The sequence below is a fragment of the Ixodes scapularis genome, unplaced genomic scaffold (assembly GCF_016920785.2).
Source record: "Ixodes scapularis isolate PalLabHiFi unplaced genomic scaffold, ASM1692078v2 PGA_scaffold0__279_contigs__length_252992795, whole genome shotgun sequence".
Lineage (NCBI taxonomy): Eukaryota > Metazoa > Arthropoda > Arachnida > Ixodida > Ixodidae > Ixodes > Ixodes scapularis.
In genome coordinates, this window is record NW_024609835.1 from 245,580,908 (window position 1) to 245,606,954 (window position 26,047).

General features: G+C 45.3%; 1 pseudogene; it reads right to left on the minus strand.

The window, feature by feature from the left end:
- Positions 1-540: 540 nt before the first annotated feature.
- LOC115311811 lies at positions 541-2,089 on the minus strand (annotated as a pseudogene).
- Between the last annotated feature and the right edge of the window lie 23,958 nt (positions 2,090-26,047).

Genomic DNA, 26,047 nt, shown 5'->3' on the forward strand with positions numbered 1-26,047 from the left:
ACGTAACTGCCAACAAGCTTAGAGTTTAGAGATGTTTCCGAGCTCATCAGTGCCAAGACCATCTGCAGTGATTGTTTCAAGAAATAAGGTAGTAAATCAAGGAGTTCATATCTTATAGCATCATAGTTTCCCTTGCCATAGCAATGCACTATACTTTCTTGACACTTCTCTTTATGGACCTTTGAGTGAGCTAGCGCTGCCGTCGGTACCCTATTATCTAAACAACCAAGTATTAAGCAAACGTTGTCAATTGCTCCCGGGAAATTGCAAAGTAAAAGGCCTGTAATATTTAAAAGACGTATTTGCTTTGTGACATATTGCGCGTTAACATCTGGGAACAGGATTGGCGTGGTAGGAATATTTTTATTCACAAGAATAAAGACACCTCCACCATGTAGGTTTCTATCCTTTCAGTATACTGTGTAGATATCTGGAAACATTTCGCTTGAAATCACAGTGGCATTCAACAAAGGCTCTGTAGCTAACGGAATCGCAGGTTTAACTCTTTGAAGTAAGCCCATGAATTTATCCACCTTATTTTTAATACTGCTGCCATTTATAACTATTACAGTTCAAATGTCCAAGTGTCCGGTGGCAGAGCTTTTCTTTATTCTGTTTATATCTGGCATTTGAGCCGGAACAGCCAAAGTGCACAGCGTGATTTGTAGAGCCATTCTGTATGGTACCATATTGCAAGGAAGATAACATACTTGATGCTAAGGACACTTCCGTGGGTTTTCTTGGTTGTTTCTTCGCGACCCCATAGACATTTTCATTCTGAAGGTGAAATATAAAGCATTTTTCATCAATATAAAGTCGTTCCATTCGCAGCTTGAATCGACAGTCCTGGGTTTTTGCGTATTCAAGTAACTTTATTCTTGACAACTGAAGGGGCCTGGAAAAATCTTCATTAACGGCGAAGCCACTATTTTTAAGCATATAACCATGAGCCAGTACTGAATCTCTATTTTTGAAAAAGCGAAATTCCACTACAATCGGCGTTTTCACATTTTCATTGTACGTGCCGATTCGATGCGCCTTGTCAGTGGTTGGGGAATCGAGTTATATTTTCATGTTCTCAGGATACAAATTCACGATCAGGACCTCTGACTCTTTCCACGTTCCTTTATCTTTGACTTTCTGTCCGAAGAACATGAGGTCTGGTGTGCGTGAGCGGCTTTTTACATCATTACAGGTCGTTTCTAGAACAGAGAGCTTGACGTGAGCCGATTTCAATTTAGAATCGTTGTTTTGCGTTACTTGGTTATCAGCAGCAAGTTATTTTTAGAGCGTACACACATGTTTTCTAAATTGTGATAATTCTTTTTTTGACATTTGTACGCTCTGCGGAAAATTTGCTCACTTTCACACCCTGTGCCTCATGACTTGTGTTCAAATGTAGAGCAGCAGCTTGAAGGGCTGTTACTAATGCCCTCGATTCCGCATTAGTTGGGCCGGGTGTTTTTATTTTTTTTCGACATTACCGCAAAGTAATAACAGGTCTAGAAGACGCTTGAAAGCTTCTCTCAGGCACGGCAGCACTACCGAAAACAAAGGATCGTTCTTTAAACAGTTATATTCAACCGTAACAACCTGTATAACAAAGTGTAGCGTCATTTGAGATGACCTCACAGTGGAAGTACAGCCGTACCCACAAGCCCGGTGGAGCGGTGACGCTTCTTTTGTGGATTGAAGCTCAGTTGATGTTGATATTCTTGGCGCTTTTGAGGTCGCGAAAGAATATTCACTACATTACTTCAGAAATATATAGAACGTATATTTTTGAATGCATTTGATTGCAATTGAAATACAGAATTCAATCGTGCTCTTGCACCTAATTCAAGTGGACTTTTAATATTTTTTGGCATTTTAGTGTATCCTGAACGCATATTCTGAATTTATTTTAAGAATCGCAGTTCGAACGCGGACAAAAACAAGAAATGTTTTTTGTTTGTATTAAATGCTTTTAAAATATATTTCAAATCTAATATTTTTTTCGCAGAGGGGTATTTTATTTTCGGTCTACAAATAATTTTGAATAATTGGCATGCTAACTAAAATTATATTTTCAGTCATACTCCATTGGCATTCTTAAGTTCTTAATTATATCGATTGGTAACTGTCAACAAATTAAAGTTCGGTGTTTAACCAACAGACTACAGTTACTGACATTATAAGAACGACTGGGGGAATTTCCAGTTGTCCCGCCTTCGACGCAAGCTTCTACTTTCAATAACGCATCGGCGTCTCCTCAACCTCAAGCATGCACGCACAGCAGAATAACAGTGAAAATATTTTCGCACCCTCAGCAAAAACGTGCTTTGCGTCGTCGGAATACCTTTCTGTGTTTGTTACTTGTTGTGTTTTGTTATATAAATTCATAAAACAAAATAGAGAAATTATCACGCGTGCTACAATTTTATCTCCGCTCAAGCGCGCACTCCCGATCCTTTGTTTACATTATCACAGAAAGGTTCTCGCATCTCATAGAGGCGGTGCCACAATATTTCTAATTTTAGTAAGTACAGATTCTAATAATTCCTTCATCTTCATAACCTGCCAAACACGCGACTACCTGGCAATGATAGTCGCAGAAAATCAAAGAAAAACAAGCGATTTTGTGACGCTCGTGCTTTCAATTTCTCCTTTGTCTCTGTATGTTTTGCGCGCAGCTGCCAATTTCTAAACGTTCACCCTCTCAACTCGCAGCCAAACCAAGCAGCCACGTCATCAACCGTCGATTTTATGCTGCTGATGTTCATTACATGCTCACACCAGGGTTGGCAGAGGATAAGTAACGGGGCTGGTTCCATACATTTTTAGGGTTATAGGCTATCCGCGTGACCGCAGTGAGTCTAAGCATGCTGCTCGTCGGGGGCCAAGGCATGCTTTGTCACGAGACCAAATAGAGAGCGCAAGGAGTACATACTCGTGTCCAATATATGAGACGCATTTGAATATCGTCACCAGATCACATACCACCTGATCCCTTCAAATTTCGCTGCGACAAGGGCGATTCTTCATTCGAGCTACCACAGCCTAATTAAATAATCTTGATGGTCTAAAATACAAAGCTCCGGTAACTAATATCTAGCGCTTCTGTGTGAACAGCTTGCTTGCACAATGCGGAAATTTCATTATATTAATGTATAGACAGTCTGAAATTAGTCAGCCTCGATGGGCGTCTGGTGTTTCAGCTGTATAGATGCTGTAGATGAGAAATATAGCCAGAGCAACAGAAACGCTAGGCTAGGGTGATTCACCACGGAGTAGTGATGACTGCACGGCAGTACAATGTTCATCCAGATTGAAAATGGCAGAGGTGAGGGGAGCCTAGGATGCCTGGGTTCTGAGCGTTTCCTTCATGCCGCTCCGAGCTCTGCTACGTTTAACACACGCAGAGGCGTTGCAGAAGCTCACAATTTTGTGGCCCTTCAAGGCTTTGCATGAAGAGAGGAGTGGAAATGCTGAAGGAGGCTGGATAGCCAGGCAATTCAATAGGGGCCCTGTGCCTTTATCTATGCATTAAACTGACGGCACCAGCTCCTGCAGCAATACCGTGATCAAAACACCAAAATGCCAAGGCTTTATTTTTGTTTTGTTTTTCGACATACATTACATTGAGAATATTTGGCTAGAAAATAACTTACGCAACCCATAAGTTATATATTGCAATGTTTTAATTTTTCGTTGAACTAATCATTACAGAAATACTGCCCTACTATTTCCATTGCGATGATTCAGAGTTCAAGTCATAGCACTTCGAATAAAGATCTCAACCTATTTTAGCATAACCACGTTAGTACAGATATGTTCGCTACTTTATTGACCAACCACTGTCGCCATCAAGCGAGCAAACGGCCGTATCAAATTAATGAGTTGAGTGGTGGGCTAGCGTGGCTAGGCAAGTCCCGACTATGCGTTGGTCAGTCGCTTTTACTTTGGTTTGAATACTAAAAATTATGTTCAAACGGATAACAGTACATCTTCATAGAAGTGAGACAGAGTAATGCCATTCTGACCAAAAACAGTGAGTAAGAGTGGAGTTATAAGCGGAAGTAGGTTGGCGGTGTTGATGAACTCGGCACGCTTTTGGGAGAAGCATTTAGGAAAGTACTAATCAACAATGGTGTCTTCCCAATATTACATGGCTCCAGAAGCAGAGAACTAACCAAGCGAAGGGTTCGCACGCAGAAGCAGCGCTTGAAGTAATGTCGGACTTGAGAAATGGTATCACAAACTTTGAGGGTGAAGGAGAGAATAGAAAGGCAAATGACACAGATAACCTCGAGAGTCTCCTGGCGCTGCATAAATGGCTGGACGAACTACGGCTAGTGACCTAGGGGTGCCCGGCGATGAATTGCCTACCGACACGACATTTGGGAGATTTAGGCCTCAACTGGCACTGAAGTGTTTCCAGTGCACGTTTATGAGACGCGAGCAGCGGAGCAATGTCATTGCAGGCGAGAAGGACCTACCAGTTGCAAGAGCTAAGGGCAGCTCGATTCCCTGTTAATGTGCGGCTCTGCTGGGAACTTAACTTTAACATCAGAGCCAAGCAAAAACAGATCAAGGTGGGTCAATACTCAGTCTTCTTTCTAAAACGTTAGAGGGAAGATCCCGTCACAACTTTGATGATCTTCATAATTTATTGGAATGTGAACGTGTTGATTATGACTATCAGTGTAACTTCAGTGGCCGAGTTGTGCTTGAGTGTACGTCCTTTCGAGACACAAACTTAGGACGTATGTGTTCTTTCATCTGTGCGAGTGTATGACCATAGAGGAGATCGACGCTGCGCGGTTACAGTCCCGAGCTCTAGGCTGGTTTACCTTAAATTTCCTCGCTCAGTATTCGAGATTGTCACAAAATTGCAGGGCTCTAAGGATTTGTGCGAAGAGGTCAGGACACGGCTCTTTCATAAATAAATGGAGGATGCTTTCTACCGGGAGTACTTTGTGTCGGCAAAAAATAATGCCGAGATAGTTTCCATGTGTTAGGTACACAAGTATGCCGATGCGCCGAACAATATAACCAAGGGCAACTGCCAGCAGATTCGGTCAGCGGACACCTGAAAAAAAACCTAAAAGGACGGCATTGTGCAATAACAGTTCGTGTGTCCCATTCGAGGGATAGGAAAGTTACCTCGGTACAGGAAATGTGATCGATGAAAAACTTCCTTGAGCCAGAGTTCGTAGTTCAACTGTAAACAGGAACATGGCGACATGTTCTTGTTTCCAGATGTGTGAAGAATTTGTGATAAAAAGTAAACTGATATAATTTTGTGTTTAATTTCTATTCTGTTATGTGTATCCCGAGGTTAAGTCACGAATATGCATGCGATAGATTGTTTCGCACTGCTGAGTACGAAAGTGAATATAGTGTGTGACAGGTCTTCTGGTGCAGGAAGTGGCGAGAAAGGGTTGTGGGGGTTGATCATCACATTGGAATGCCATTGGTGTTAGGAATGGCAATTAATAAACAAGTTCGTGTAGTTAAGTGTGCAGGTTTCCTCCAGACTAACACCATGAAGAAAAAAATGGTTGCTTAAACAAGATTGCTTATTAAAGAGAACCAATAAGAGTGCAAACAAGCCGCGACTAGCTTGGCTTGTTTGCGCTAAACCTGCGAACAACCCATCAATTAAGATGCAATTAATGTAAAGGTGCATGCAAGCTGGACAAGAATGACAATAATAATCCCTCGAGAAGAAAAAGAAAGAGGACAAAGAACTGTTGGTAGAGCGCTTCACTGGAATTGGAGAGGTCCCGGGTTCAATACCCGGAGCAGGTGTATTTTTTCGTTCGCGCACAGGTCACCTATAGCTGTGTCGGGAGATTCGTGCTTGTCCTTTGTCCCCTTTGTTCCCCTTCTCCAAGGATTTTTATTGCCATTTTTGTCCAGCTCGCTCGCACCTTTGCATCAACTTCGTCGTAATCATAACCTTAAAAAATACAGGCCGTTAACCCTTGTTGGTGATAGACTGGTGGTAGCTGATAAAACCCGTTTGCTCCGTTAACGTTTAACTCCTGGTTAGATCATTTCGTATAGTGCCCCACTGGAAATGGAGAGGTCCCGGGTTCGATACCCAGACCAGGCGGATTTTTTCGGTCTCGCACCTGTCACCTGTAGATGTGTTTAGAGTTTCGTGTTTGCTCTTTGTCCCCTTTGTTCCCCTTCTCCGGGGATTATTATTGCAACCCGTAAATGCTCTGTAGCAGCAACCACTGATCGAGCATGTCCAGTGAATATAATGCATAGATAGTCTATGCCAGTTGTCGGGTTTTCCCAATAAAAGATCGCCTGTTAATGCGGTGAATAGACATTACATTCCACGTATTGTCATTCACTGCTAGAACATGGTCTTTGAATGTACGATAAAGCGCGGGAAAGCCCACTTATATGAATCTGTCGCAAGAATGTGCCCGATGTATGCAGTGAATGAACGGCGTAAGCCTTATAATATCATCAATAATAAAATTATAATACTGGCAATAAAATATTAATATTATTAATAATAGTCAGAATAGTATTAATTAAAATATTTATTTGGTTTTGTATTTTGAAACGGAAGAAATTGACAACACGTTTCATTAGCAGCTTGAAGGTGCTCCAGGCTCCCCCTTCAGTAAGTGATTCAACAAACACAAGAAAAATTCAATTGGTATGTCACTCCGGGATACAATAAAAATATATTATCAGCCAAACAAAGATATGCCGCACAAGACTGCTATTTCAGGCCAATATTCATTCCTACCAAAGCATAACAGAAAACTAAAGTTGCAAAAATCCCGTTTACCGACCGCAGGAGCACGGCCAGATAATTCAATGAATAGACGATGAATGCTAGTTATGGGATTTTGGTGCAGCAACATGGCCGATGGATACGGTATATAGGCTATGAATACCGGATATTAGTATTTGCTGCTGGAGCAAGGCCAGTGAATGTATTGAATAGACGATGGATGCTAGTCACGGAAACTGGTTGCAGCAAGATTGCCGATCGATACGGTGAATAGGCCGTAAAGATCAGCTGTCGGTATTTTCCTCTGGAACATAATCAGTGAATGCATTGAATAGAAGGTAGATGCCATTTATTGAAATTCATTGCATAAGCATGGCCTGCGAAACCGGTGAATAGGCGGTGAAAACCGACTGTCGACGCTTGGCATTGTCGTATGGCCAATGTATGCGGAGACTCTCTGGTAATTCTCGACCGCAGGCAGTCACCGAGATTTCCCTGCCTACGAATCCAACAAATCGCCGTTTCTGGCCGTGACTGGTTATTCACCGTATACGTCGGCTAAGGCTATACCAATCATACCCAATATTCTCCCACACAGTCGGGCAGCACGCTAGTAAGTGTGCTGCCCGGGACACGGTCTTACTGTTTTACTACCCCAAAAATGGCACTGAAACTTAAAGTTGTGACGGCTACAGAATTAGAAACACGAAAAGCTTTTTTTTTTCTTTAATTGAAGTCTTTCTAAATTTATTAGTTAAACCTGAAAATCGCCCGTTGTAAATTACAAAAATGCTCAAGTGGCTCACCCTGGAAGCATGGGTCCTAAAAACAAAATGAGGGCGCTGTAAATATTAAGGCAGCTATATTTTTTTTTTTGGCCCGATTTTGTCAAACTTGAGATTCCGGTTCAATGGCTGAAACTCTTGTGATTAAAACATTAGTCAAATAGTCCTAAATTTAATTGATTAATTTCTTAGTTTTAATATGTGTATGGTAAGGGCAGAGGGTTATTGAAAAGTCGGTTATAATCGCTAGCCCTCATCAGTGAAAATGTGTCACTGCGTCCGGTGCTGCATATCTCGTGGCGTGGGTTTAGTTTGAGTCGATAAGAGCCTACAACATTAATATATATATATATAGCCATCTATTCATATTATTAGTCTCTTAGCAATCACGGTCCTCTCCCTGGACATCGAAGCTGCTGAACCCGCGCTAGCGACAGGCACACTACCGAGCAAAGTGTACACTAACATGGGCATTGCTGAGTTGTTCGTTAGTACTCCTTTAATCCACTCGCAACCGATCTTTCCAATCGTAAGTAGACGAGACCAGGGTTGGGCAGTATCGCGATACAAATGTATCGCGATAGTATTTCAGAAATACATTTTGTATCTGTATTTCTGTATCGCGATACATTTTCTCCACCAGTATCTGTATTCCTGTATCGAAATACATTTTGAATGTTCCTTTGTATCGCGATACAATCAGGGTGAAATGTATTTCGTTACATTTCTTGAGAAATACCCCCCCCCCCCCCGGAAAAAAAAAAACAACAAATCAGAACGCTTTTTTTTTTTTTTTTACTTGTGAGCGCACCAGGGTCAGGGAGATGTTTGGGCATAGTTACCATGCTGACCAAGGTTCCTTCCGTTTCTCCAAACTATTTTTCTATGCGTCCTCTTCTTTCTTCTGAGAAGTGTTGCGTAGTACGGCGACTCGAACCAGGTGGCGTGCCAGGAGTGGAGTCAGAGCATCTTGTGCCGCAGGTTTTTAGGTAGGGGTTTCTTGAGTCATTGTTTGCTGGCATCCAGAGCTCGCTGCTAACCGACTCTCTTGCCTTAGCGTACACAGTACACCCAGCCGGAAAAGCTGAGTCACAGTCCGTTGCAGCACGAGCCTGGTGGTAGTTGGCTTGAAATAGTAGAATGACTTACCCAGTGAAGTTCAACACATATTCGAATACGTCTGCGGCTGCGCCCGTAATATTGCACGGCTCAAGGGTACGTCCTCTGTCGACGTGAAAGTGACCTGCTGTTCTGGTGATCCGAACCCAGGAAGGAGCTCAGACATGACCTCTCTGTGCTGACCCAGACTTCGTACACCTGCGACTCGTCTCGAGCGCGCCGTTTCTCGGAGAGCTCGCACCTGTGCCGGAAATATCAGGTCGCCATCCATGAGGTTTCTATTCGGAGTATGCAAGACGAAACTTGAGGACTGCAATTCATGCGTCGGTGGTGGAGGGTCGGCAGGAAGGACCTTCACAACAGGGATGCACGGTATCGTTTTTTCAACCGTAACAGAAGATAAGACATGTGTTTCAGAATGCTTCAGGTGGTCTACTATTCGCGAAAATTCCAAATGACACTGCCTGCACGATCTTCAACCAGGTAACCTACAACGAAAGTACGTATTGTCCTTTCATACAGCAGCGTGGTAAAGTTTCATGTTCAAGGCCACACGTACAGATAAAAAATACTAGTTCATCCCACCGTGACGTCATGTGATAAATGTTGACAGTTGCACAATTGGACAGGGCGTGGTGACGCTTTGATGTGATTTAGAATGACATAAAATTTATTTAGAGGTCAATGTCTTTTCGCATCCCTCGTCAGACAAACAGGATGTCAGCTAAGGGACCGCGGTCAGTCCTTGATGGACGTTTTTTTGAGCCCATTGAAGACTCCTCGTCGTCCGAATTCACTACCTTCAAGGCAAGGTGCCAAGCCTGCAGGAAAGTAATTTGGAGATCGAAAACTTGCACTTCAAGCTTCATCTCAGTTGGCGTCTCAAACAAATGTGAAAAATGTATTGCAGTATCAGTATTTCTGTATTTGTATTTCCGCCCTCCCTAACATGTATCCCTGTATTTGTATTTCCAAATACTTTTTGACTCTTTCTAAAATGTATTTCCGATACGTATCGCGATACACTTTTTCAGATGTATTGCAGTATCAGTATTTTAGCTACTATTTTAATGTATCCCAGTATTTGTATTTCCAAATACATTTTTGAGTATTTCTGCCCAACCCTGGACGAGACAATGTTTCATTATTGCAACATAATACATTCTTTTTTTGTGGTATCGTCAAACCTACCACAGTAAAATTAAACACCAGGAGCAGCGGCAATGCCTTCAATACTTATAGAAACTATATACATTTTAATTTATAATAACCCTCAGCGCTAACTTCCTTCAATTCACAACGTTTACAATGCCATAGGACCTCTAAAAGTTGTGCGGAAACAAATCCGTAAGACCTTGCATATGACTTCCGCAGTACTTATATTCTGTAAGTATCGGGCAAGTGAAAAGTAAAAGATTGAAAATACCCAGCTATTTAACATATAAATTTTGGTTGACCCGGAAACAGGCATTCGCTTTGGAGATCCATGCTTCGCCTGTGTCTAGAGCAGGCGGCGCCTCCACAGACGTGATGGTTTATATTTCGGCCGTACGTATGTAACACGATTTGCTCTTTTTCAGTGAAACAACGAACGGTTCCGCACCCTTCTCCACTAATATAGGGTTCTCAGCGATACCACGCAACAAAATAAACGCGAAAATCAAGAGGGTGGCTCGCGCGAAAGTAGGGCCTATGAGCGGCCATGCTTCAATTCGCAGTGTTATGACGATGAAAGGCGCAACGGCAGCTTCACCTTTAGGTCTCTCTTGAGGCCTGTAATCTTAAGACCCAACCGGCTGTCAATACGTATCGTCGCGAGCGTCGATGTCGCCGCAACAGTAGTAGAATCGATCGCTACTGCGTAAGAGGCACTCAATTTAGCGAGCTAGTTGAGCTTTATTTTCAGGAGGGTTCGAACGCACGCTTTATATTGGGGCAGGCTCAAATGCAGAATACACAACAACGGACGAGAATGACTGGAACTATCCAGAAATCAAAAGAATGGTCTTTGTGAAACGTGCCTCCGCTGGTGAACGCCTGCACTGCCCTTTCCGCCAAGCGCGATGCAATAACTGTGGGCTTTGTTTTGTCACCCTGAAAAAAAAAATATTGGAAACATTTGCCTTATTAATGGCATCCATATATGTTGTGTTATATAACAGCTACAAACGCCGCGATGTGCGCTCGGGGCTGCGTTTCTAAGTCTCCTTATTACCGAGAGGCGCCTAGATACGCTGTGGCAAATAAAAAAAAGAAGCAAGGCTCTGGCGCAGCGGAGGACATACACACTAAACATTGTAACACCCATAATCGTGTAAAAAGGGTGTAAGAAGGGTGTAGGTTAGGAAACACACCCTTTTTACATGCTTTTGACACGATTTCTGAATATCGGTGGGTGTAAAAAGGGTGTGCTGACGTTTTACCCCTTTACACGCCCTCTTTACGCCCCACTTGCAGCGATAGTGGCTGAAATCGTGTAAAAAGGGTGTATGGGCGAATTTTACGCCCTTCATCCACACGGTGTGAAAGGGGCGTAATGGTGAGGCTGACAAATACACCCATGATTTCATAGACGTTCATATTTATTGCTTTGGTGAAACTGTTGTTGTTGTACGGCGGTAGAAACCTCGAGTATAATTAATCGCCCCACGGAGTCGCGTATGATTAGGAAGTGCTAGAGAATAGCTTTTGCAACTCCTATTGAACTCTTTGTTCGACACGAGCCTAAAATTACGTTTCGCGCGTGCATCAATTTTATCGGTTCAACCTTGATTTAAACAAAAAAAAAATCATCTCCGCTCGCAAAAAAAAAATGAATGAAGACGTGTAAATATACAACCTAGGCAGCACACACTATTGCGCTATATGGAATTAAATCGGAAATATTGTGCCGATATTATTTTGGTCTAGCCAATATCTGTGAAAAATTGGATGGGTCGCGCCGACGCTATCCTGACATACCGTACGTGGCGCCGGTTTTGGTTGACTGTCAAGAGTGTCCTGCGTGAATCGGCTATGCCGGCGAGGTATTTCTATTTCTTGACTGCCTAAAATCCGACGTTAAAAAACAAAACAAAGCAAGATTAAGCGAAATAGAATCTGCTTACTTTTAACATGAGAAAGACCTTTCAAGCTGAAGACTTGAACAAACTGTGGCGCCCTTATTTCGGATATTACAAACTCTTCTGTCTGGGTTTCGCACAACTTATAGCACCTTCACTGAGACTTTATTTTGGAGTGTAGCTCTGAAGAAACAATGTCGCAAGACAATCGAAAGTGCCGGATTAATGACACCCCCAGGGACGCGACTCTTATCTCTGCGTAATGACACCAAAATATCTAGCTTTCCGACATTTTTTTTTCCGGTTTTTCTTTGGTACACGTGAAACCGCGTCTTCGACGGCGTTCAAAATTATTTTTCGTATTTATCTAGTGATCTCGCGGTCCGCACCAGATCATGCGCGTCTACATTAGTGGCAGTTTGAGGAGCTCAAGGTTGTACTACGCAAAGCTAGTCCTGACGAGTCCGATTTCGCGACCTTCCCCGGGCAGGGCAGGTGGCAATACAAAGCAGCCGAGGGAGATTAGCGGCTTTGTCCAACCCCCTTTGACCTCGTCTTCTGATAAGCCTCCAAACCTTCTTTTGTGTCTTCGTGTTGCTGTGAGCGAGTGCGAAGGCCACTTGTAGCAAATCAGAGGGGTGGCGCGAAACACGTGACCGCTCTCCGTAGGACAAGGACGCTTGGACGAAAATTTGCCACGTGATTCGCTCTGAGGCGCTGATGGGCTACTGGGGCCGTAGTCTTTGCCGTATGTCAAGTTATGGTGAGTTGTAGGGGCCACGTAGGTTCGGTTTACAAAAAGGGGGGCGCCCGTCAGTGTATTCCTGTTTTTCGTGCGTTTCAGTCGCGGCCGTGATTTTTCGTCGTGAACGGCCGGAATACATCCATGCCAACTTTTCAGAAATGGCCGTTTATTTCGTCGGAGTCTATGGAATTATTGTGCTGTACTTGTTGGACGCGTTTCGACAAAGAGCTGCTCATCGGCGGCCGCGAGACTTCCGTCGAATGTGATCGACCGCCTTCAACCTCGGCATTGTGCTTGCGTTGTTTTGTGCTGCCCGAATCGGATTACGCATCTATCACGACAAAGAGGAGCTCATCGGCGCCCGCGAAACTTCCGCTGAATGTGAGCGACCGCCTTCATCCTCGACATTGTGTTTGTGGATAGTTCTGTGCTGCCCGAATCGGGTTATGCATCTATCTCGGATTACATGAGATCGCTGTTTTATTTGTAAGTACTCTGCAAGCATGCTACTGATAGTAGTCCAAGGGGGCTATGTTCGACAAATGTTTCATTTCTCCTAAAAAGAAACGGAAGTGACGGAAGGCACGATATCGCGTTTGATTAGTTGGAAGGTCAAATGGCGAAAATAGGTAACTTTCGTCATTTGAACCTCTAGCTAATCAAACGCGATATAGTCACTTCCGCCAGATTTTTAGGAGTAACGAAACATTTGTCGAACATAGCCTCCCTGCTTCCGTTTCAATAGACCATTTTACGGTTTACAAACATGAACTGCCGCTTACGTCCCAAGCAACTCCCGGTCGTACCGTCTTTGCAAGCCTGCCGGTTTTGTCCACGTCACCAGTGCAAGGAAGCATAAACGTCACAAGAAAAGTACAGTTGGAGATTCAACTAAGGCCTTCGGTTGTACAATTTGAAGGGGTTATGAAACAATATCCGGTTGAAATATTCATGACCTTACACGCACGGACCGCCACTGGTTTAGAAGCGCCTTGGTCGTGGTGAAATTGCGAGGATAAAAGTGAACTATTTCTTTCAGTCTTGCCTTCGCCAAGTTTGATGACGTGCGCGTGAACGTAGCTTTGCCCTTTGGCACGCTTGTAATTGCACGCACTTGCCCGCATAAGCAGACACATGGCTGCGGCCAGATGAACTGCTTGCAATCGTCTATAAAGAATTTTGTAGAACCTGTTAGAACTTTGATTAAAAAAGAAAAAGTGAACCAGGCATTTGCAGTCATTTTTTTCGTGCACTTTTTTGGGTTATTACGCCCTACTTTATGGGTGTTGGCAATCCCGCCTTTTTTATTTTCCTTTCTGGCGGTGATACACACAATTTAGAGGGCGTACTGCGCAGATATAACGCCCGAATAAAAAAAGTGTACAGTGGAATCACACCCTAATTGAAGGGTGTTCTGTATAACGCCGTCCTTTAAGGGTGTTAGGGAAAAACACCCTATTTTAGAGGTGTTGGGAATAACGCCTTTTGTTTAGGGCGTTTTGCTACACCCAAATGGGTGTTAGTTATAGGACAAGCCATTTACACCCACAAGGGTGATACGATGTTTAGTGTGTAAGACTCAAATACGTCAAACAGCGCACTAGGTTTGGGAGTGTAAGAGGCGCAACGCTTGCTTCCTATTGGAGTTTGCTGTTTCTTCGCAGGGAAACGTTCGCCTTGACCGTTAGCAGAAACAGATGCGTCCACAAAAGGGCAGTAACGCCGACGCGATCCTATCGTTCTCCGGGGCGTCAAGCTCCGGTTCGCCTCTTTTCTGGCCTTTTCTCAACGGGCCCGCGGTATTCAAGTAGTCGGCCCAAAAAGAGAACGCCGTCCAACACACGAGACGCGATAACTCCGAGGAGCCTCCGGAGGCGGCCGAGGCTCGGCAGAAGGGAAGGAGCGTCTCTCTGTCCAATCCCCTTGCGAGGAATTGTTTACTTCTTGGCTCTCGGTTGAGATCATGGACGCGGAAAAGCGCACAAGGGATCCAAAGTCCACGAAGAAGTTGGCACCGGGACATGCGGGGGTGGGGAGTGGGATTGAAAGCGACGGTCCGCGAGTGCTTTTGTTGACGACGTGCTCAGTATACTGGTCGGAAACTTTTCATTTCTCGGTACGGCTTTGAGTCTTCTCACTTTGCACTTTTTGTGCAAAGTGAGAACCGTCCGCTCAGCCTTCGACTGAGCGGACGGGTACGCGTTTGTGGGGAGGGGAATTTCCGGATCTTCATAGGAACGCTCGGCAGTAGATGCGAGCCGGTTTTTAAGTGATACGCGAAAAGACATGCTTACATCGGGTGTGCTGGGCGCGAAAGGAGAGAAGCCAGCCCACGTCTCTGGGTTTAGGAACCGAGCTCGACTTGTCATGGTCTGATGCGTAGCCGAAGAATTTTATAGTTTTTCCCGCCACCTCTGACTTAAAGCATTGCAGCGACCCGCAGATGACGCAGATCGAGCTGCCGTTTCTCTGTGGATGGCCTCAATTGAGGGGACCCCATATATAATTTACTTTTTTCCTCATCATTATTGTGCTGGAAGGCGAGCACTTCTGCAACCACCTTCTAGAATTATGTTTCTTTTTAACCAAACGCATTCCACGTTTGCCATTGTTAACGTACCCAGCTGAGTTGGGTACTGCTTTCCTTTGTTCTCGTCGAAGCACGCCCCATAGAAAGGGGCCAGGCAAAAAGCGCTTGTGGCTTCCACGTGGTGGCGTTTGTTAGGAAGCTATATGGTGAAAATCATGCTCCGTTTCGCAAGAGCAGGGAATCAAAAATCTAAAAATATTGTAGATATTGCGCAACCAGCAGTAAAATATAAAGTTTACGCCTGGGTGATGTATATAAAAATTTCACAGATAATGTTTTTTTTCCCTAACAGAAACTCTAGCTAGCAGGGTAAAACCTCAAACACGAATGAAGGCGCAGGCTTGCGAGTGAATTGTACTACCAACCTGGCTCACGTTTGGGGGTTATGTGTAGTTACATTGTTGAGGCGACTCTTAAAAATTGTGGGAATTTCCAGGTTCAAATGCGACCAGCCTAAAATTTTCAACTTCCGAAAAGGCGGCAACAATGTATGCCTGCTATGGGACATATTGGAACCTATAATTGCTCCTTTTATGGCGTAAATGCAAACTTGTTAATAGAAAATAATCGCAAGAAATGAAGATCGTTTCTTGGTATAAAGGCTGCACTGCACGTTAGAAATATGGGGCTAATACTAGAAAGCTTATTCAGCAGCTTAGATCCAATAAGCTCGTAGAGCTTTCTTGAAAGGAGTTGCAATATAACACAAGGACGAATGGTATTATCCGTTCACCTCGGCCTTTTGTTACAATTGCTTACTCAGTGAAGCATAAACAGTCGGCGAATTGTTGTTCGCTGCCTGCTGTCAGATGTTTAAAACAAATTCAGCGTCCCTTACTTTTTTTCAAATGATTAACTTCCACGTGTCTTTACGGAACCCGTTAAAAGCGATCTTGAGATGTTGTACTGGTTTTTCAGGTTGCGTATTTGTCAAACTAACTGATGTTTTCCTAATGCTACTTCTTTCTACATCAATTGCAGATCAGCCCGTGTTGCGTGGTCAATGAACAGCATCAACTGTTTGCACGGGTTGTCTGCATACCTGCCAGAATTCCCAAAAGCGAATAAGGGGTGTGTACGTTTATTTTATTCCTCCCAATCTAATTACTGCGAGAATATAACATCGGTTCGAAGCACAGACCTTACTCACAAAGCATTCGCTTATGAAGGATCAGTATCTAGTCGTTGCGACTTTTCTGAAATCTGTGATGAATCCGGAACGAAAAAGGTTATTTGCCTCATATTCTCCGTTTCCGTGCAATATTGAAAGGATCAAGATCCAAAATTTAGTCGGATTGGCAGCTTCTTTGTCCTTTCATTTGCCTTCGACACAGCTCGCTGACAGAAAGCGCGTATTTCAGTCATTGAAATGGTCTTTGGCTACCCTGACGTGCTTGTTGGTAGAGGATGATTTGTGTATTGTTGAGGAACAGTGACTGTCGGTAATACGTGTGCCATATTAGCTTACTACTACTCCAATGACTTTTATGCCACTACTACTTATACCAATAATTACCATGATAATAATAAGTCAGTCATTTAATCAGCCATTCAATGGTTTTGTTCAGGAACAACCTATTAGTCCTAGTACTGCACACTTGATAAAATGAACATGCGGTTTTAAAGAGGCAAAAGTGCAGACTTGCCTGAAACTAATATGCGTAACAAATTAAGAAAAAGCTTACAACTCCAAAGGAACTTGAAAGCACAGCGTATTGACAGCAGAAAAGCGTGCATATTATGAGCAGAACAAAGATAATGAGGCAGTTTTATATTTTAACTTCATACTCCGAAAACAAAAACATGTGGATTCTCAAAGTAAAATTCGTTTCGCGTAAGGCCCGTCAACGTACTAGGCACAAGAGACGATCACTCCTCTGTGTTGAGTCCTCATTTTGAACTATTTTTTTTAACGTTCCGCCCATTCAAAAGCACGGCGCAAGAGCGGAAATACGCACCAGATCTTTCCACACCCTTGCCTCCTACCCCGCACAATGAAGTCCGTCTACTATACGCGCAGGATGCACTTGCGAACAATTGAAAAATATATTAATCTAGAGGGAAAGGTCCCATGCATTCGGGCCGTTTCGGAACGGCGGGGCACATACGCGAATATCGGCGGTCAAAGTTCGTGGTCCAGATGGGACGATATCGCTGGCACCACATTAATATTCACAAGAACGCTTCATAGATCACCTGTAAGCTCTGTACCTTGCTCTTTTCTAGCTTCACTTGCACAAAGACTCCGGAATCAGGCATTGTATGAAACGCTCGAGCAACTTCAACTCGTCCCGGCGAAACGAAGACGCCTAACCTTTAGCCTGCTTTCTTTCTCTGCACTTTTGTCTTTCTCTTTCTCGTTCTTTTTCTCAGGACCGCCGAAATGAGCGCCAAGGAATTGCCGTGTTCTCCTCCTCTCTTGTCCTTCCTTTTGCGAGCGCAGCGTCTAAAGCCGCGCTATCTTCTGAATGCTGAGTGCTACTAACTTTGCAACGATAATTTCGGATCTAAACTAGACTCTCAAACAGACCATGCCTAATATTATAACTAATTGTTCCCGCTTTGCTCGCGGAAAATAATGACAAATATCTGGCGCGACCTTGCATCACGCCTCACCTGAACCGCCAAGGAATGACCACGTGACCGCTTCTCGCTCCCAGGGTCCACCTCCGCAACTCCAGATTCTAATTTGGCCCTATTCCGTTCACCGGTAAGCTGAGACTAGGTTTGCCTTCACGTCGAGCTTTTCTACCCTTGCTCACGCAAGTATGATCACGCAGTTAGATGCAATCAAAGGACCGCGGAAAAAAAAAAAAGCGAGCAAGCGCTGAAGGCGGAGCTTCTAGTATCAGCTTAAAGGGGAACTCCGGCGATATTTTGAGCAACCCCAACTAACCATATATTCGAAATCGCCGTCCGTTACTCTTTTCGGTATGCTATTTAGTATCGCGAAATTCAGAATAGTTTTTGTGAAATCGGCAAATGAAAACGACGCCAAAACGAAGATTCGAATATACCCGCGCTTTTCATTGCCCTGACGTCACGGTTGGGCTGGATTGCAGTTCGAGCAGGCAGTCTAAATATGAACTGTGCCGAGCATTTGTATCGTGCTGCTGCGCGGGGGCTGGAGCGACCTTCCAAAGCATTCATTTGACACCATGAAACTGTTTGTAATCAGATGTGAACAAAGTCTGCAGCCCAAAGAGTGAACTCCTACCCAACCATGACGTCACTTTTTCAATGTTGCCCGTAGAGCTTTTCACTTTGAAAAACACGATGAGGTCCAAAATTTTAAATTCTGTAACTGCACGAAAAAACATTATTTTGTCCAAATATTTGGGTTACTAGTTCAGCGATGTTTGTTGGTGTGTCTAGCAAGCTTTTAGGCAAATCGGGGACTATGAAGAAAACGGCGGAGTACCCCTTTAAGGGTGAACGAAGTAGAGCGTTGCTATATTAGTTTCACCGGACGGCATTCGGAAGATGGCGTCAACCCACTTTCCACGGGAGGGCAGAGGGGGCCGGTCAGGATGGAGACGACCGATGATGACATTCGCCCGGTGCAAGTCCCCCGGGAAGTTGATAATAAAAAAAAAAAATAATAATAAAAGTTGTTCGATCCCGCTGGACACATTGCACGTTGGTTGGTTTACGATGGCCAGTGTGGCCACGTTTAGTTTCAAAACAAAACGACAAGTCAACGGTAACATACAAAACATCCAAAATCAAAACCCCGTACTTTAGTCCCCAGTCTCAAGAGCCCAATTCACGTGATCTCAAAAGCCGAATCCCCGAGAATCCGCTCGGCAGCCCTTTTCTAGACTCGTTGGGGCCTCCTTTCCCTCCAGAGACGGACCAATCGCTTCAAATTCCGCCACTCACACGCGGTACACTGTTATTCAATGGTCGGCGAGCTGTCATCCTGGCGCTCCAACCGCCAAACAAAAATTCCTTGTAGAGTTGTTCTCTGCAAATTTCCCAGTCTGACTGGCGCCAATCGCTAAGTTATTGCATCGGGAAAAAAGCGACAATTTTACACTAAGCGGCAAAACTCTCTATATACAGGCACATTCGGCTAAAAGCCACAACCAGCTGCAAGAAGGGATGTGTCCGAGCAGACTCCCAAAACCCAATCCGTTGGTTAACGACCGGGGTCCGAGTCTTACCCACCGAGCCCCGCGGCTGCTCGAAGCCCCCCGCGCTTGAGAGAACAAGACGACTCCCCGTTCACACTCTCACCCCCTGGCGCGGGTCTGCGAGCAAACGCCCAAAAATGTGGACACAAACATAGGCAGATAAAAAAAACGATGCCGACGCAACTGCAGAAAGATAGACTTTCCTAAACCAAATCTTACTTATTTTTCACAAAATCCTTCGTTACTTAACACCTCCCCACCAAGAATGTTGCAATTACACTTGCTGTTCACGCAACATCTGTCCCCCTTTCCGAGACAGACGCGTAGCTTACAAAAACATCAACAACAACAAAGGAGCTATACCCCTCGCAAAAAGACCTGTTGGGCGACAGAGAGAGAAAAAAAAACAAAGCCTGGTGAGACCCAAACCCGCACGTTCCAGATTCCACCATGACCAGTGTTTATACAAAAGCAGAAAAAAAAAAAAGTAACTGTGGCTACAGGCAAGCAAATCCAAAAAGCCAGCAGAACAAAAAATGCTTCACCTAATTTATACTTGAACCTGTTTCTCCAGACCTGCGCGTTCCAAAGAGCTCGCAAACCCTGCAGCAGGTCCGCGAGCCAACGCTCGCTCTGGTCATGGTGAACCTCGGAGAAAACGGGAAAGGGACTCACCCACTGTTGTCTGGCGACATCCAATTACTGCTCCTCCAGTCGCCGCCACCCAGTTGCCGCAGTGTCCTCACTCGGCCTGGCGATCGTGCCCGTCGTCTGGAAGCCTCGGTTCTTTCTTCGTTCACCAAAAAGAAGAAAAAAAAAAAAAAACATCACACACAAACAAAAAGCACAATTTTCCGGCACCACAACGAAGTTCAGCACTGCAGCGACGATCTCGTCCCCCCTCTTGAGGCTTGCCCCGATATTCTGTCGCCGCTCGCTGAACATGCTTCGCCGGTCCACAGGTGAAGCCACAGGTCGTCCTGTTCTCCGACGTAGATGACGCCCAAGACCACCTGTCAGCTGCCACCACTCCTTTTGGGTAGCTGTACCCCCCCCCCCCCCCGGGCTTCTCGCGTAGATATTGCCACGGTCCTCAGTCCGACAGGAGCGAGCCTTGTCCGCAGTCCAGCAGACGCCACGACTTCTTTTGGGTAACTGTACACCCTCCCCCCCCCCGCGGCCTTCACACGTAGATATTGCCACGGTCCCCAGTCCGGCAGGAGCGAGCCTTGTCCGCAGTCCAGCAGACGCCACGACTTCTTTTGGGTAACTGTAAACCCCCCCCCCCCCCCCCCCCCCGCGGCCTTCACACGTAGATATTGCCACGGTCCCCAGTCCGGCAGGAGCGAGCCTTGTCCGCAGTCCAGCAGACGCCACGACTTCTTTTGTGTAACTGTACCCCCCCCCCCCCCCCGCCCCGGCTTCTCACGTAGATATTGCCACGGTCCTCACTCCGGACGAAACGAGCCTTGCCCGCAGTCAGGCAGACGACTTCTTTGGGTAACTGTACCCCCCCGGACTTCTCACGTAGATATTGCCACGGTCCTCACTCCGCAGAAAGGAGCCTTGTCCGCAGTCCAGCAGACGACGACTTTTTTGGGTAACTGTACCCCCCCCCCCCCCCCCGGGCTTCTAACGTAGATATTGCCACGGTCCTCACTCCGGCAGCAGCGACCCTTGTCCGCAGTCCAGCAGACGGGACCCTTGTCCGCAGTCCAGCAGACGCGAGCCTTGTCCGCAATCGAGCAGACGAAACACTTGTCGCATAGAGCCCAGGTACGCTCCGCGTGCCTCCGTTGATGCCGTCGTTTTCGCTCACTGCCCGTCGCAGGAAGTCAGCAGGATCCTGTCGACTGCGCCAGTCAACTTTCCAAGGGAGGGCAGAGAAGACCGGTCAGGATGGTGACGACCGATGATGATGTTCGCCCGATGCAAGTCCCCCGGGAAGTTGATAATAAAAACAAAATACTAAAATTTGTTCGATCCTGCTGGACACATTGCGACGTTGGTTGGTTTACGATGGCCAGTGTGGCCACGTTGATTTTCAAAACAAAACGACTAGTCAACGGTAATATACAAAACTTCCAAAATTAAAACCCCGTACTTTAGTCCCCAGTCTCAAGAGCCGAATTCACCTGATCTCAAAAGCCGAATCCCCGAGAATCCTCTCGGCAGCCCCTTTCTAGACTCGGGGGGGCCTCCTTTTCCTCCAGAGACGGACCAATCACTTCAAATTCCACAACTCACACGTGGTACACTGTAATCCAATGGTCGGCGAGCTGTCATCCTGGCGCTCCAACCGCCAAACCTAAATTCCTTGTAGAGTTGTTCTCTGCAAATTTCCCAGTCTGACTGGCGCCAGCCGCTAAGTTATTGCATCGGTCAAAAAGCGACAATTTTAAACTAAGCGGCAAAACCCTCTATATACAGGCACAATCGGTTAAAAGCCACAACCAGCTGCAAGAAGGGATGTGTCCGAGCAGACTCCCGAAACCCAATCCGTTGGTTAACGACCGGGGTCCGAGTCTTACCCACCGAGCCCCGCGGCTGCTCGAAGCCCCCCGCGCTTGAGAGAACAAGACTACTCCCCGTTCACGCTCTCACCCCCTGCCGCGGGTCTGCGAGCAAACGCCCAAAAATGTGGACACAAACATAGGCAGATAAAAAAAGCGATGCCGACGCAACTGTAGAAAGATAGACTTTCCTAAACCAAATCTTACTTATTTTTCACAAAATTCTTCGTTACTTAACAACTCCCCACCAAGAATGTTGCAATAACACTTGCTGTTCACGCAACATCTGTCCCCCTTTCCGAGACAGACGCGTAGCTTACAAAAACAACAACAACAACAAAGGAGCTATACCCCTCACAAAAAGACCGGTTGGGCGACAGAGAGAGAGAAAAAAAAAAAAAAAAAGCCTGGTGAGACCCAAACCCGCACGTTCCAGATTCCACCATGTCCAGTATTTATACAAAAGCAGAAAAAAAAAAAATTAACTGTGGCTACAGGCAAGCAAATCCAAAAAGCCAGCAGAACAAAAAATGCTTTACCTAATTTATACTTGAATCTGTTTCTCCAGACCTGCGCGTTCCAAAGAGCTCGCAAACCCTGCAGCAGGTCCGCGAGCCAACGCTCTCTCTGGTCATGGTGAACCTCGGAGAAAACGGGAAAGGGACTCACCCACTGTTGTCTGGCGACATCCAATTAAGGGGTATTCACACGAGGGAGAAATCCCGGCGATTTCTCCCAGGCACGCGCATCCCACGACGAAAACGTCAGGCTTTGCGATATGCAAAACCATCGCGTTTTCATCTCGTGATGCGCGCGTGCCGGGGAGAAATCCCCGGGATTTCTCCCTCGTGTGAATACCCCTTTAGCTGCTCCTCCAGTCGCCGCCACCCACTTGCTGCAGTGTCCCCACTCGGCCTGGCGATCGTGCCCGTCGTCTGGAAGCCTCGGTTCTTTCTTCGTTCACCGAAAAGAAGAAAAAAAAAAAAAACATCACACACAAACAAAAAGCACAATTTTCCGGCACCACAACGAAGTTCAGCACTGCAGCGACGATCTCGTCCCTCCTCTTGAGGCTTGCCCCGATATTCTATCGCCGCTCGCTGAACATGCTTCGCCGGTCCACAGGTGAAGCCACAGGTCGTCCTGTTCTCCGACGTAGATGACGCCCAGGACCACCTGTCAGCTGCCACCACTCCATTTGGGTAACTGTACCCCCCAGACTTCTCGCGTAGATACTGCCACGGTCCTCAGTCCGACAGGAGCGAGCCTTGTCCGCAGTCCAGCAGACGCCACGACTTCTTTTGTGTAACTGTACCCCCCCCCCCCCCCCCCCCGGGCTTCTCACGTAGATATTGCCACGGTCCTCACTCCGGACGAAACGAGCCTTGCCCGCAGTCCAGCAGACGACTTCTTTGGGTAACTGTAGCCCCCCGGGCTTCTCACGTAGATATTGCCACGGTCCTCACTCCGGACGAAACGAGCCTTGTACGCAGTCCAGCAGACGACTTCTTTGGGTAACTGTACCCCCCGGGCTTCTCACGTAGATATTGCCACGGTCCTCACTCCGGCGGGAGCGAGCCTTGTCCGCAGTCCAGCAGACGACGACTTTTTTGGGTAACTGTACCCCCCCCCCCCCCCCCCCCCCGGGCTTCTCACGTAGATATTGCCACGGTCCTCACTCCGGCAGGAGCGAGCCTTGTCCGCAGTCCAGCAGACGACGACTTTTTTGGTTAATTGTACCTCCCCCCCCCCCCCCCCCCCCGGGCTTCTCACGTACCCTATTGAAAATTCCATCAAGCTACGTAATTTGGGACACTGACTGCCAGTCAGCAGCGTTGGTGGAGCGTGATGGACCATCAGACGTCATCTGATGGTCCATCAGATGACTTCTGACTGCCACTGCCAAGGGAATTGTAGCGCTGACGTAGTAGCTTTAACCGAAACGTGGCTGTCATCGAATGTTCGGAATTGTGAATTATTTAGTTGTGATAAGCGTTTTAATGTCTACCGTTGTGATAGGGGTGCACGAAATGGAGGTGGCGTTTTATTGGCAGTTGCCGATCACATTGATTCTTTCTGTGTGCGTTTGAATAGTGATTTAGAAATAGTTTGTTGTTGCTTGTGTTTGAACTTCCAAAAAGTTATCTTAGCAGTGTGTTATCGTCCACCATCAGCTAATCCTTCTTTTGTTTCGAATCTTCATGATGTTTTGAACTCAATAATAGTGCGCTTTCCTTCATCTCCTATACTCCTCCTTGGTGATTTCAATTATCCTCAAATAAAATGGTCTCACCCGCATATTTTCTCTAACCCTTTCTCATCAGATGCGGAAGATTTTATAAAGTTATGTGATTACTTCAGCTTTTCGCAGCTGGTGTCTCTTCCTACTCGAATCACTGCTACAACTGCAAACGTATTAGATCTCATTTTGTCAACTTCACCTGAACTTATTTCTTCTGTTACTTTCATGCCGGCTCTCAGCGACCATTCGCTACTACATTTTTCACTTGATGTGCCAGCCAAAACAGCACAGCGAACTCTTAAAAAAATACGAGAATATGGTAGAGGTGACTATGACTCTATTAACGGTGCCCTTGGCCTTTTTCTTAACGATTACTTAGACCACTTTTCTGACCGTTCTTTAGAATTAAATTGGACATTGTTTAAGACGCAGGTTGAGCTCCTAACCAATAAACATATACCGCTACGTAACATCCCAATTGTTTCGAATTCCCCTTGGTTCAATAACACTCTAAAAAGACTTTCCAAAAAAAAGAAGCGCAAATTTCGTGCAGCAAAGTTAACAAATTCGGAGGTTAAATGGCTCGAGTATCATGAGGCTGCCAATGCTTATAAAAGTGCAATCGCGGATGCAAAGTCAGTTTATTTTTCTATCACCCTGCCATCACTACTAACCAACAACGTCAAACAGTTTTGGAAGGCGATTAACGGCAATAAAAACACCACACTGTCTCTGTTTACTTTATCAGGTGAACCTGTTTCCACCGATGACTGTGCAAATGTTTTCAATTCTACTTTTGTTGAATCATTTTCAAACTGTATTTCTTCAACTTTACCTCAACTTCAACAACGCGCTTTTCTGCCCATGTATCCCATCTTAATTCAAACAAGTGGAATTATAAAGATAATTGAACAGCTAAAAATATCCTGCTCCGCGGGAGTTGACGGAATTAATTCTAAATTTTTGCTAAGAACAAAAGAGTATTCTTCTATAATACTGTCTAAATTATTTGAGCAATCACTTACTCTAGGCTGTTTACCTGACGATTGGAAGGTGGGTAAAGTGGTGCCCGTGCATAAAACCGGTGATCATCATTCTCCTCTCAATTACCGTCCCATTTCCATAACAAGCATTCCGTGTAAAATTCTTGAGCATATTATTTTTTCTCATCTCGTTCAACACCTAGAATCCAATTCATTCTTTGCTCCTGCACAACATGGCTTCCGTAAATCATTTTCGTGTGAAACTCAGCTACTCACCTTCACTCATGACCTTCACCTTATTCTTGATCATGGTTCCCAGGTGGATTGTATTTTCCTTGATTTCGCCAAAGCTTTCGATAAGGTGTCACATAATCTACTACTCCATAGGCTTAGCAAACTTAACATTGATCAGGATGTATTTTCATGGATTCGCGCTTTTCTTAATAACCGATCTCAATTTGTGTCTGTGAATAATACCTCTTCAAGTCCAGCTCCCGTGACATCAGGCGTACCTCAAGGCTCAGTGTTAGGTCCCCTGCTCTTTCTTATTTTTATCAACGACTTACCTTCCTGCGTTTCGTCCTCTATTAGCTTATTTGCAGATGATTGCGTTCTTTACCGAGAAATAACTAACACCTCTGATGTTGCTATCCTTCAGTCTGACCTTGATTGTGTTTCTAATTGGTGTAACAAATGGAACATGCAGCTCAACACTAACAAATGTAAAGTAATGACTGTTTCTCGTCTTAACTCGCACTCTACTTTCTACTATCTAAACAGTGTTTTGTTGGAAGGTGTATCATCGTATAAGTACTTGGGGATCCATATTTCCTCGAACCTGTCTTGGGAGCCTCATATTCGCTACATAACTAACAATGCTAACCGCATGCTTGGCTTTCTCAAACGTAATTTTCCATCTGTCCCTGTATCTCTCAAGCTACTACTATACAAAACCCTTGTCCGCTCAAAATTGCAATACGCCTCCCCTATATGGGATCCCGGTACTGACTTACTTACAACAGCAGTCGAAGCTATTCAAAATAGATCCTTTCGCTTCATTCTTACTAGCTATCACCGTAGTGCAAGCGTAACATCCATGAAAACGTTTTTAAACCTACCTAACCTTT